This window comes from Melozone crissalis, unplaced genomic scaffold (assembly GCF_028551555.1).
Source record: "Melozone crissalis strain CALT ecotype California unplaced genomic scaffold, PUWL_Pcris_2 ptg000034l_1, whole genome shotgun sequence".
NCBI lineage: Eukaryota > Metazoa > Chordata > Aves > Passeriformes > Passerellidae > Melozone > Melozone crissalis.
The window spans coordinates 21692553-21706152 of record NW_026535812.1 but is presented as its reverse complement, the minus strand read 5'-3'; the positions used below and the strand labels follow the sequence as shown (position 1 = coordinate 21706152).

Genomic DNA, 13600 nt, shown 5'->3' with positions numbered 1-13600 from the left:
CAGGATCTGACTGAGTCAAGAACTGGCAATCCGAACAAATGCAAAACCCGTGCCAAGATGAACAAACAGGACTATTGCCTGTGAGCCAGGAAGGAAGAGATGATGCAGAACACAGGAGAACTCAGGCCTAAAGCATTTGACCTGTGAGAACAGTGTCAATACTGAGAGAAGGCAGAGAAATGTCACAGCAGACTGCAACCCTGCAGAAGGTTGCTGTGAGCAGAGTGGACAAGGGAGAAGTGCTCTGAATTAGAATCACAGAATGGTTTAGGTTGGAAAGAACCTTAAAGACCACCCAGTTCTAACCCCCAGCCACAGGAAGGGACATCTTCCATTATCCCAGGTTGCTCCAAGCCCCTTCCAACCTGGCCTTGAACATTTCCAGGGATGGGGCATCCACAGCTCCTCTGGGCAACCAATGACTCAGCACCTTCAAAGGCAGGAATTTGCTCCTATATCTAATCCAAACCTACTCTCTTTTAGTTTAACTGCTGAGATTAGGGATAAAGCCCTATCTAATGGCAAAGGCAGGCACTGCCTGAGGAGGGATTTGCAGAGCCCCCAGGGCCTGCAGGAGGCAGGGGAACAGTTGGACCCCAAACCTGCAGCTGGGGCAGGCAGGAGCTGGAGTGGCAGCCCGTGTTTGAACAGAGGGAAGGTGCTGCTCCAGCTTCATCCGGCTCAAAGCCTGCCTGGGCAAAGGCAGCAAGAGGGAAAATACAATGAGAAGACTCAGCAGTAAAGGAAAACCTTGGAACAGACAAGGAAAAAAAAGGAGATGATTAAAAACTGGAAGATTTTTACATACTATAAACCCTACAAACTCTATAAAGACAGCTGACACTGCCTTTGTCCAGCCCAATCTCATATCAATTACTTCCTCTTGAAGCACCACTTAAGCTCTCTGCCTTCTGTCCCAGACTGCCCCCACAGCACACAGGCCCCAAACCTCTTGAACTAATAAAATATATACACTGGAAATAGTGACTTCACCAAGAATCAGCCAAGATTTCAACTGCAGTGACAATGACTAAAAAAACAGAAATTAACTATATTAATCCCTGAGCCCTTGTGAATATATTGCAAACCTGTAGCTCCATCCTGCAACTTTGCAAGCCCAATATCTACTTGCTCTTTGCCATTTTGGTTATGCTTTAACCCCAAGTTATTACTTCAGGGATCATATGACCGTCTCAGCCTTCACTAAAGAAATTTTTTTTCTACTTGTTGCACAGGATGACAAAAGCACAGCTTTAAAGGCATGGAAACTGGAAGGCAGAAAATACATATTTTTGTAAATATTCATGAACAGTTCTGTGTTTGAAGACACTGACGTCCTGATGTGAAAATGTATGCAGCTGGTAATAGCACAGACTACCTAAAACTTGGTCAGCCTAGGTTTATTCTGTATCATGGCAGATCAGAAACAAGCTCAGACAATCACAGTTCCTTAATGATGTTCTGATGCTGAAAAGTATCTCAAAGAGCTATGAAACCCAGAAAAATTTAATTTGGAAAAAATGGTAAGCAGAGAAGAGAAAATACATCCAGGAAAAACAGACATTTCCTGCTAATGCCTCCCAGGGTTTGATGCTCTGTATCAACTCTTATCCCTACGGTGAGAAACACTATAATCCCTGAAAATGATCTCATTGCTGTTCTCATGACATCTCTCCCAGTACAGTGACCTTTTGGCAAGAGCTGTGACAAGTGACCTCAGTTCCCATACTTGGTTTTGTCCTGCAGGCAGCGCCCACGGTGGAACACACAAAAACCTCCCAGGCTGCCTGGAGCAGAACAGGCAGGCTCAGGCCAAAGCAGGGCAGTGAAATGGGGTCAATAAACAGAAAACAAACAAACAAACAAAAACCCAAAGAATCGAAGCATGAATTCTGTCTCTCTCTCCTCCTGCTGCTGACAGGAGCCTGGGTGCAAGAGGGGCACCAAGAGCCCAAATGAAATTCCAAGGAATTCCCATGCACGATGCCCTCAACAGCTTTTTGCTCTGTATAGTGGTGGTGACTCTTTTGCATGTAAATATTTCCTCATTCATCCCATTTTAAGCCTAAAATTAGCTTTGGACCACTCTGTGTTGGAGAAATACTCTCACCTGATAAAAGCCATTTCTGAGGAGCTATTTGCCTCCCCCAGGAGAAGCTGGGCTTGTCAGCACCCCAGATTTATGCCCTGGCACACCGTCCTTCCACAGCCCTGGGCAGGGGTCAGCCCTCCACCACAGTTAGGAAGTGTTCCCTGTGCTCAGGATCCCTGCAAGCACCTGCAAGGAGCATCCTGCTTTTCCAGCCCAGAAAAAAAACCCCATACTCACACCAAGCAAAACAGACACACTGATTTTGTCTTCCTCTCAATATTTAATCAAAACAACAGGGCTCTTGTAGGTAGAATGTTACATTCCCTAACCGTGAAACTAAAAGACAATAGGGTTGGAAAATGCTCAGCAATGCAGGATTAAGGAATCCTGTTCTTCAGCTCAGTACATGGAAAACACACAGCCAGAGGAGTCCACAGCCAGCAACAGCAAATGCAGACGCCTCCTGAAAATCTGCCCTCCTGGATGCTCATACTGCAGGGGCAGTGCAAAAGGATTAGGGTTTGTTTTTAAAACACACAAAACAGCCCTTGAATAAGAACCAAAGCATTGCTCCTACCCTGGAAAGATCTGGAGCTAGAGAACTTAAATAAAAACCCAGATCAACAATAGACACATTGAAACATCATCCAGACCTAATTTGCTTATCTTTAGCCCAATCCTGATAAAACCAAAACATTTTAAAATACTGTTTCCAAAACAATTATCCCCACAAAGTGCCCACATTTAATAGCAACACCTCTAAAAGCAGGAACCAATTAGTGCTTCCTGCAGCACAGTTCCCTGGCTCTGCATTATTGATTTCCACAGTCCTTGCCACGTGAGGTTTATTGCCAAGCCACCAGCCTGCCCACAGGAGCAGCAGAGTCACAGCAATCCACACAGCCTGTTTGTAACAGGGCATGAGATGCTTCAAGGCTGGAAACAACAGGTTCATCTTTGGAAGTGCCTGCTGCACTATCCACACGGGGCAGAGCCTGTTCTGCCCCTGGACAGGGCTCTGCAGCATCCACCCCACATTGCTCCCACTTGTGGGAGAAAAGGACACAGAAAAGCCAGGCAGTCAAGGGAAAGGATGAGGTAAGGCACTGGTGACTAACCCACAGCTTTAGCCAGAAAGCCCCTCCATGCTGGTTTGTCCCCACACCCAGGCCCAGCCCAAGTGTCAGGCACCTCCCAAGGACTCATTTAATTTGCTTTCCAGAACAGTAGAGGGAAAACATAAACATCCTCGGATGGGCAGCACCGGATCTCATGCTGATGTACTGAGTGCTCTGGCTCCATCTCCCCCTGCCCAGCAGCACCATCCCCGCTCCCTGGGCTGCCACAGGAAGTGCAGCCTCCCCAGGAAGCCAATCATTAGGGATTTATTGGTAATTAAGGCTGGCCCTGCACATACTAATTCATCACCTTGTTTTGGATTCCTCAGTCATGGACAAGAGTGTTTAAGCACAGCACTCACACCTCGGGCTGTGCATCCTTCAGGGATCACCGCCAGCCCTGCACCCTGCAGCCCTAAACCCAGGAGCAGTGCACATAACAGCCCTGAAAACCAGGACAGGGGATGCCCAGAGCCTCTGGAACCTGGTTACTCACCCCCAGAGACAAACCAGCACTATAGCTGCAGGCAGGCAAAGGGAGCCAGGTGACAGCACCCTGGGGATCGGCTCCATCTCAGCATCCCCAAACCACACATCCAAGATGCAACAGAGTGGTCAACAGAGTCCTGGGCTGATGGAAAAGAGGGGATTGGAAACTGCCTGCTGCAAAGAGCAAACAGCAGGAAGGCCAAAGCATACAGCACTTCTGGGTGCTGACAGACACACAGAGCTTGGCACACAAGATAGAGCTCACAAAAGCTTTATATAAAATCCCAAAAGCAAGGAGCTAGCCAAAGTGATGGTGCAATGCACAGGACTATTAGAGTGACCATCTCCATGAAATCAGGGACAACAGCCACCACCACAGTGCTCACAGGATGATACTCATGGCTGCAGCTCTTATCTACAGCTGAACACACCACACAAATACAGCAGGTATTTTTGCTACCTAAATGTATAGCTATCTGCAGGCTGATGTCCTGTACATCACCCAACACTACTGTGGTATCTCCCAGTGCCACGTGTGCTCCAGCAAGTGCCACCTGCCAAGCCACATTTCCGCAGGGAATTCCGGCAGCTCGGAGACAAGCGGGCACGCTGGCAGGCAGCCCAACACCTCCCTCCCTCCCACAGTGGGTTAGGTGGCAGCTGATAAATGCAAACACAGACCTTCACATATCTCCTGCCAGCCAAGCCAATTCCAGGGAAAGCACTGCAGCCTGTGCTCGGGAGGGATTCAGTGACTGCAACAGGATCTCAGCCCTGCATGGGCACTGGCTCCAGGCAGCAGCTCTGGATCCAGCAAAGAGCACAGGTACGTGTCAGGAGGCCAATGTCCCCGCTCCTGCAGCCACCCTGCTGCTGATTGAACTGTTCTCATTAAGGGGGAACATGACTTTTCTTTTTCCTTCTGCTTTTTTTCCATGTGAAACCACAGACACGTGATTTTGCTGACCTTTTTTGTGACCTGCTCAAAGAAACGAGGAATTCCTGTGGGTATCACAGCAACAAAGGAGTAGCAGATTTAGACCACACATTTTTACTAATAGTTTAGTTAAAAGTTCAGCACTTTAATAAAATGTCGTTTCTATTGTCTTGACTTTTGGGAGTTTGTTTGCCCTAATGGAAATTTTAAAATAATTTCCATTTAAAAAGAACCAAACAGTTGGCAGGAGCAGAGGGCCATGATGGAGGAGGAAAGCAACCCTCCCACTAAACAGTCCTGCTGTTAGTGTGGTCCCCACTACAGCACAGAACTCAAATGTTCCCACGTGAGCAGCCAAGTCCAACTCCCTCCCCTGCCTGGGGAGTGCAAGGCACAGGCTCATCTCCCAGATGATTCCCCAAAACACCACCAGCTTTGAGGACAACCACTGCAGGGTGACCACCACCAGTTTTACTGATGCTTCTGTCCCTCTTGGAGGCAGCTCCAAGTGCAGGGTGCAGGGCTGGGACCCACATGCAGGTCCACACAGGTGCCATCCCACGCTGATCCTTCCTGGCAGCATTAATGAGCCCTGTGACTGCTCAGGCTGAACACGAAGCTGTGCCAAGCTTTTGCTGGCTGTGCACACACTGCCAGAAGTGTACTTTGCTAACCCAAAGCATGGGATCACCTCTGGTAAATGGGTGTGAGAGGAACTGCAGCACCTCGGGGTCACCAGGCTGTCCCAGCAAGGGCATGTCCCAGCTCCTCTCTCTGCTCCTCAGCCAGAATCCTGCTGCTTCCCCAGCCCAAACAGGACCCTGCACCACCCTGAAGGCACTGTCACTGTCAGGCTGGAGCCACAAGGGCAAAGCCCCATGATGTGGTGCAGACCCCAAAATGCTCCTGTACTCCTGCCTGCAACCCTGGGTTCTGCACCTTTCCAAACTGAAGCTCCCCAGTGATTTTTAATGTTTTATTTAGCAACGCTTTTGAATGTGTTTGATGCATTCTGGCTGATAAGCTCCACAAGAATCTGATGTCTCTGTCCTCATTTGACTTCAGTTATTTTCCAATCTACTCTTAAAGCTGCAGTGCTCAGTGGCTCCCACCATCGGGCTGGGACACCCAGCACTAAAAGGCTGTTGTACAATCAGGCATCATTCCCAAAAAATCAGCAACAGCAGGTGACAGAGGTGACAACAGGAGGGTGCATGTGTGCTCCTGATCCACGTTTCCAAGAACAGCTGCTTTTCCTCAGCTCAGCCAGCACCAACACGAGCAGACATCAGCCCTCAGCCTCCCTCTCACACCCAGAAACCCCCAAACAGCTTCTTCAGTGGATTTAGGATAACACCAAGGTCTCACAAGAACTGCAATTTCCTTCTCTGTGGCCAGCTAAGAAAAATATTTGTGGATGTTGTTTACAAGAAGAAAACAGTTGGCTTGGGGAAGTCCCAGAGGTAACTGTAAGAGAATTACACCAAGCTCAGAGGGCAGAGGTGATGCTGTCCCCAGGACTTCACAGAGAGCTCCAGGGTGGCTTTGCAAACCAGCCATGGACACCCTACATGGTAACATAACAGCACCAAGGAAACAGGACTCAAGCCAGTGAAAAGTTAATTTTTCTATACCTTGAAGTGTTTGATTCATTATCAGAATTAAGGATGAGTAATTACAGTAATTGGGTTCTGATTTCTCAAACAATTCTGGAATGATGGCTGAGGTTTCAAACTGAGATCAAATCCAGGCAAATTTAATAAGAAATTGTCTGTTATGAAGCAGTAACTTGCAGGAACAGAATAGCTCCCTTATGTTTCTTTCTTAAATACAACTAAACACCTGCAAATATCTGCAAAATATCTCATTTACATACACTGACAGTACTGACAGCTTGCTTAGAACAAAATAGATGCTGCGGACAATTTTTTTTTAACCACTTTCCTAGAGAGGGGAGAAACAATGCCCCAAAATCAAGCCTGCACAGGAGAACAGTGATGGCAGGCAGGGAAAGATGAGGCTCATATCAGAGCTCAAATCAAGCCTCAGCTGCTCCCTCTCTCCCACCCAGACCTCCAGTATCTTACAAGCAACACAGGTGTCTGGCCAAGGCAGACACCCTGCAGTTCATTCTCCTTTTGTTGAAATTCCTTTACTGTATTTTCCCCACAAATTCCTAGAGGAAATCAGAGCATTAATATTATGACTTACAAGCTTAACCCTCCAGACCTCAGCACACAATGAGGCAAAAATTAAAGACTATTTTTCTTTCAGCGGCCATGACCTTCTGGAGCAGCACTGCCCAGAAAAGTGTTTGCAGAGAGTTTTCTGCATGTACCAAAAAAAAAAAAAAAAAATCTGTTTGGCAGAAAGAAACGCAATAGTTTTGGGAGAGAAGCAAAAAAGGCTAAACAGGCTCAGACAGCAGTTCCCATCTTGCCAGATCTTTCTCCTGGTGAACAAAATGGCTCACTTGCCATAACTGCTGCCAAAACTCTGCAGGATCAGGTCTAACCACAGAGATTTCAAAGCCACCATGAGTCATCTACTATTCTTTCTTGGTAAGACTTAACACTGGGTGGGACACACAAAAAAAAAAAAATCATCAATTTGCAGGAAACCTCAGTCATGGAAAAATATACTTCAGAACATCTCACAGGGACTACATAAATAGCAAAAGAGAAATGAGAAAACAAAGTACTTCTTTCTGAAAAGACTATGATGCACTGCCTGCTCTCTAAATGGTTTCAGCAGCCTTTCACTGTGACAGAGGAAGGACAGCTGAGCCTCCTAGAAGACCCCAGAAGCCACCAGTGCTTCCCAGTGCACCCAAGAGAACCACAAGTAAGGCAGATTTGTGTTCTTCATGTGAAGTCAACTGCATCTTGAAACTGCATCTCACTTGAACTGAAAGAGAAAATATAAATGCAAACCACCCAATAGTTCCACTCTTGTGTGCCACATGCAAAGCTGCTTGGGAGTCAGGACACTTTTTAAATAAAGAAAAGCCTCAACAGCAGGGTTGGCTTTAGCTAGGTACTGAGGTACAGTTATGAGGTCCTGCCATGGCCACAACACCTCAGCTACTGAAAGTGTTGAAAGGTGCAATTAATTACTCTTGCTGGTTTGTTTTCCCCCTGCCTGAGGGCTTCCTGGAGGCTTCAAGCAGGAGTCAGCCCAGCTGATGGTGAGAGAAGGTTCATCTGACTCAAGGCAGTGCAGTCAGCTCTGTGCTCACCAGTGGGTGTTTCTGGGTGGGACAGAGACAGGCAGGAAGAACAAGAAATGAGTATTCCTGATTAATAAAATCCTGCCAGAAGTCTGGCTGGTAGAATGGGAGCAGTTTCTAGGAAATGGTTCAGCGATGAGTGAGCGCCAGTGGTGAGGAAGAGCCCCAGGACACGGCACTGGCAGATCCTGGAGGGGAAAAAGAAGCAGGTTCTTGCATGGCCAGGCAACCAGAAACTGCAACTGGCTCTGAATCAGCCACTTGCACAGGCTGGGACAGAGGCTGTCAGAGCCCTGCTCTGTGGGACATTGTCTGCCTGGCACTGCCTTCTGTCTCTGTGCTCTGCAACACTTGCCCAGAGAAGAGAGGACCCTCTGTGCCAGGACCACCTCCCCAGCCCTGGGGGAAGAAGATGCAAAGTGCCCCCAGCTCACTGGGTGTTTATCAGTAGGTTCATCTTATCTCTACCAAAAAAGAGCCCTCGTGTGAAGGCTGCACATGAGGGCTCACTGCACCAGCAGAAAGAAAAACATAAAACAGGAATCAGGCCCACTCACAGCCTGACCCGGAAAACGCAATCCAGGAAATGCACTTGAATTCTTTCTTCAGTAGCAGGTGCAAGCCAGGAAAACAGATCTCAACACCATGAATATTCTGAATACTTGCTGCTGTCAGTAAAGTGTGCACAGGACTCCCCCACCCAGACAGAAAAGTCTCCTTCTGTCAAGTAAAGCTGCCAATACTGATCAGGTTTCTCATCCTCAGCCCTGCAGCTCCTCTCCCAAAGACTTTCCATGGGTGAACAGTGGAGGACTGCTCTTTCTTTACTGAAAAATGTGCACCCCACCACTATTCACCTTTTTAATACACCTGCCCTTTTATTACCTTTCTCCCTAAATACTGAGTTCCTTAGGACAGAAGATCATTTATTTTATCTATTCCTCCTCTGCCACAGAAAGCAGGATAGAGGAGGAAGGGACAATGCTATACACTAAGGTAACTAATGCAAACTGGCTATTTTGTTGTCAAATCCTACTGGAGGTGTAGCACCATTTGATTTGATGGAGCTCAACATGGTTCACTCTGTGTCCCCAGGGAGCAAAAGGGAAGATTTAAGGGCAAACAAATCACAGAAAACCAGAGAGTATGAACACCAGAAACAGCCAACACCAGTTTCAGTGCAGACCTGGCACAGATGGGCACACCCTGAGTGCCAGGGTTTATTCCCACCCAGCCCTATGCTCAGACACTTTTACTGGCATCCAAGCCAGCACAGGAGCCCAGTAAGACTATGTCAGGTAATTACCTTGATATTAAAACCCCACATTTTGTTTTGGCAACAAGCCCTGGGCAGGCTGTCACCCTTGCTGACCTGATACCATACTCACTGCAGCAGCAGCAGATCCTCTGGCACTTGCCCCATCCCCTTTCCCTGACCCATTTTCAGCAAGATCGCCCTGACCTGCATCTATTTAGACCTGTGCAAGCCACAAGTGTTTTTAAATAGAAGGTTTTATTCTCTGAGACAAAACTGGCCTCTCTTCTGGGGTGTGTGTCTCCCTCTCTGCCTGGTGCCACCCCAGCTCCTTTGGGATCCAGCTCTCCAGTGTGGGAGCAGCAGCCACCAGACGGCTTCTCCCCCTCTCCCCACACCAGCAGATGGGTGCCTGGGGGCTGGAGATGTCTGACAGACACAAGCCCCACTCCCACTTTGTTATGTAAACCCCCAGGTTTCGGTGCTGATCTGCTTGAAGGATCCAGAAATCACTAAATGCCACCACGGCGTGTGGGCACGGGGAGCGAGGGATGTGCAAAGTGCTCGGGGCAGTGGTGATGGCACACGATGCTCCCACTGCTACTGCATGGAAACAGAGAAAACTCTGGATTCTAAAGTAAAAAATACATATAAATATAAAATTAATGATCTTCAAAACCACACTTCACTCCTGTTTGTTCCCACCCTGCAAAGAAGCCAGGGCAAGAGGGAGTGTCCCTCACAAGGACCATGATGCCACCCTGGTCACCTTGTGTTAAGCAGGTGAGGGAGCAACATGGCAAACATTTTGTAAATCAAACCTGGCAAATGGAGCTTTTTCCTTCAGATCCTCCAACACTTTCTGCCTTCCAGGGTGTCTGCACATGCAGAGCTGGTATGTACATGTATCAGATGAGCACAAGTCCATGGAAGTGAGGGACAGGGCAGGCGCACCTGGCTAAATATCAGTTAGAAACTTATTTATATATCTAAAACAAATAAAACATTGAATTGATACTATATATCTATCTCTATCCAGCAGCTCAGCAGAGCTGAAGTCTGGCCCTGCATAGGTGGGTGCAGAGAAGCCAGGCTGCACACACATCCCACCTCTCAGAGGGCAGAAGAAGCACAGCAAGCAGTACCTAAATATGGACTGAAAAAGCCTTTATTTTGAAAAAAAACAACAAAAAAACAAAACAAAACAAAAAAAAACCAAAAAAACCCAACAAACCAAAAAAGGCTGGCCAAGGTTTTGTGAAGGGAAATAAAAAAAGACAAAGCCACAACTCCTGTCAGGCAAATGCTCATGACCAAATCTCAGTCCCTGAAGGAGCTCCCAGGGTACAGGGCATGTGAGAGCAAGTTGAAAACACATCATCAAATAATTGCCAGTCAGACAATAGGAGGAAAAGGCATGTAGAGGTTTGCTCTCACCCTCCTCCTTCCTCACCCTTAGCCAAGACCAGGTGCCGACACTCCAGAAGAAAATCAAATTGCTTTTTCAGCTCTGCTATACACAGATTTAGGGCCACTGGCCAACGCTGACTCTCACTAAAGCATTATTATTATTATTATTATTATTATTATTAATTTTAAATCATTTGCTGCAAAATAGCTGTTCCAACATGAAATTAAGGAACCACCTGTTTGCAGCAAAGGCATCAGAAAGGTGCTGCTCCTCATGGACCCTGATGCAAAACTCCAGCAATTTCAGTCCCTGAGTCTCCCCTTTGATGTATTCACAGGATACAGACAGAGAGAAGATAAAACTACAAGCCTCTATGAACATTAGCAGCTGATATCTTCCTTATTATGCCATTTAAAGGAATAACACTTGTGGTAGTGCCAGCATTTAAGGGCATTCCCCTGAAATTTCTTTCCCTGAAGGTTTGATAACCTGATTTAAATCCATTTTCAGAGAAGGAATAACTGTAAACCCCAGGTTCAGCTGGCTGAAATTTCACTTAATCATGTAGGAGATTTCTCAAATCACTGCTGGAGATAGAACCCACTCCCTTAAAACATCTCTCCTCCACCACAGACACACCTGCAGTCTAAAGAGCACTTCCTAATTTACAGGAATAACAATGTCAAAATGGCACAGCCCTTTACACTTTGTTACTATAAAGAGTAATAAAAATGTCTAGGAGAGCCATGAGATTATAGCCTGCTTTGTGAAAGATTAATTTCACCAGCAACAATCACCTACCTAGTACTTGTAATTTCATTCACACACGTGAAACAGCATCTTTAGCAGTTCAAAGAACGTGCAATTCTGATTCCAGCAGATTGGTATCAGCTGTGAGAGCTCAGGAGACACCTGTCAACAACAGCATTTTCTGGGGGGGAGTTCAAGCCTCTCAAAATAAGAAGAGCATCGTGGCCTCCAGGAAAACTGAAGTTATTGAATCTTTTCTAGGAATACCAGAGCCTCAACACTAATTTTCAATAATCCTGAAAAGGATGATGTGATATATATCAAGATAAAACTAAAAATGCAAATGAGTACGTAAGTGAACCCCTTCAATCTTCTCTACTTAGGAAAGTAAAATCCTGGCAAAACCAAATTCAATCGCTGTACCTCTCAATAAACTTTCATTCAATTAGCTGAAGCAGAGTCCACAGCAATCTCTGTAAATTTTAACAGGTCTTTTCAGAGGGATTCTGACCTTGGCCCTGTCCCACAGGGAGCTCTGACCAAGCCTGAGGGGAGGGCAGATCCAGGGCCCAGAATCCCACCAAATAAACCTGGCACCAAGATGGGCGATGGGGACACCATGGGATGTCACCCACGTGCTGCACCCCAGGCCTGGGAGAGGCCAGACACACCTTCCCACTGCAGAAAATCCGATTTTACAGGCTTGGTGCTACCTCATGGCAGAAGGACAGGAGGAAGGGCCTCTTTCAGCCACAGGCAAGGGCAGGTGCACAGGGGGGACTTTGAGGGGAACTCTGCAGCAACCCCCTGAGCCAGGATCGGGGATCCCAGCATCGCTGGGGAACAGTGACCCTGAGGAAGGGGAACCCACAGACTCAAACTCACAGCTTTCCAACTTCTGGCTAAGCTGGGCGGGATTTGGCCATGAGACCCAAGTCACAGGGCTAACACTCCTGTGAGCATCATGAGGTGGTTGGAAATTAAGTTCCCTGGTTACCTGAGAGACTCTGGCATGAGCTCACGCTTATCAAATGGGAGAGACAGCACGGGAGGGAAAACACGAATTCTTGAGCAATTAAAGACACTCGAAAGAGAGCTCCCAACCCTCGAGCTGCAAACACAGGCAGCCCGAAACACAACACCGTAGGCAAACGGGGAGCTTTTGTCCCAGCAGCCACACCGGCCTCGCCGTGACATCCACACTTAGCATCTTCCACCAGTGCCAAAGCAGCAGAGCTTCATCCACCCAGTCCAACTGCGGGTGCCTGTCCCCAGACAGCCTCATGGAGAGGCACCGTGCGGATTTACAGAAAGGAGGGATGTGGGGAGCACCAGAGCTGGGCACACAATGGGCATTGTTCTTCTGTGTGCACAGAGCCTGGTCAGCCCGGGGACCGCTTCCAAAGCCAACGGAGCTGCACTGACTTGAACCAGGGTCGAGCTCGGACCAGAGACACCTTGGGGCTGAAGATTTCTAGAGAGCATCACGCCAAAGAAAGAAAACCAGCAACAGGCAGAAAAGGCTTTCACTGCAAGAAACCCACCCAGCAGCTCGGCAGAACGGGTTGTGTCAGCACCCTTAGTAACTCAGGGCTTTCCCATGACCCAAGAACCGCGGGTGCGGAAGGGACGTGGCAGGGTCACGGCTCCACCAGTGCCGGGGACACTGGAGTTCACCACATCGCAGAGCTTCCCAAACCCGCGGTCCTGCCCTGACACAGCGCAGACCGCAGCGACCCAAACCCACACATTTCACTGCACAAAAAACGCGTAAACCATCCCGAGTGCGTCCGACAGACAACAAACTCCTTCCCGCAACAAACTCTGCCCAGCAAAGAGCCCGGGCAAAGCATTCACTTGAAAACAGACGCTGAAATCACCGCAGTGCCCCGGACCGGGCGCCCGCTCCGGGGCAGCCCCGCGGCCGCGCCCGCCCGCACCCACCTCCGGCCCCCGCGGCCGCGGGTGCCCCATGGTGCCGTCAGAGCCAGCCGGGTGCCGTAACAGCCTGCCGGGCGCCGTCCCTCTCGCGGGGCACCAGCAGCCGGAGAAGCCGCTCCGAACAGCCCAAGGAACCTCCTCACACCGGCCCCGCCCGCTGGGCTCCTGGGCGCGCTGCCCAAGCCCGGCCCCCGGGCCCGCCCCGCGCCCGCCTCCTCTGAGGGCACCGCGGCCACTCCTCGGACCGGGACACGGCTCAGAGGGAGGGACGGGCACCCCCGCTCCGCCCCGGCCGGGCGTGAGGAGCCCAGGGAGGCGCCGAGTGAGCTAAAGGGAGTAACTCGGTTATTTCAGCCCAACTTTGCCGCTAGTGGAGGG

At 48.7% G+C, this 13600-nt stretch overlaps 1 protein-coding gene across 2 annotated transcripts in view; it reads right to left on the bottom strand.

Annotated features, from left to right (window-relative positions):
- PLD1 (phospholipase D1) overlaps positions 1-13364 on the bottom strand; it is a 61352-nt gene extending 47988 nt beyond the window's left edge. For both annotated transcript variants that reach the window (XM_054282423.1, XM_054282424.1), the window contains exon 1: positions 13226-13364. The gene's annotated coding sequence lies outside the window, so the exon portion shown is untranslated. The remainder of the gene's footprint in view (positions 1-13225) is intronic.
- Between the last annotated feature and the right edge of the window lie 236 nt (positions 13365-13600).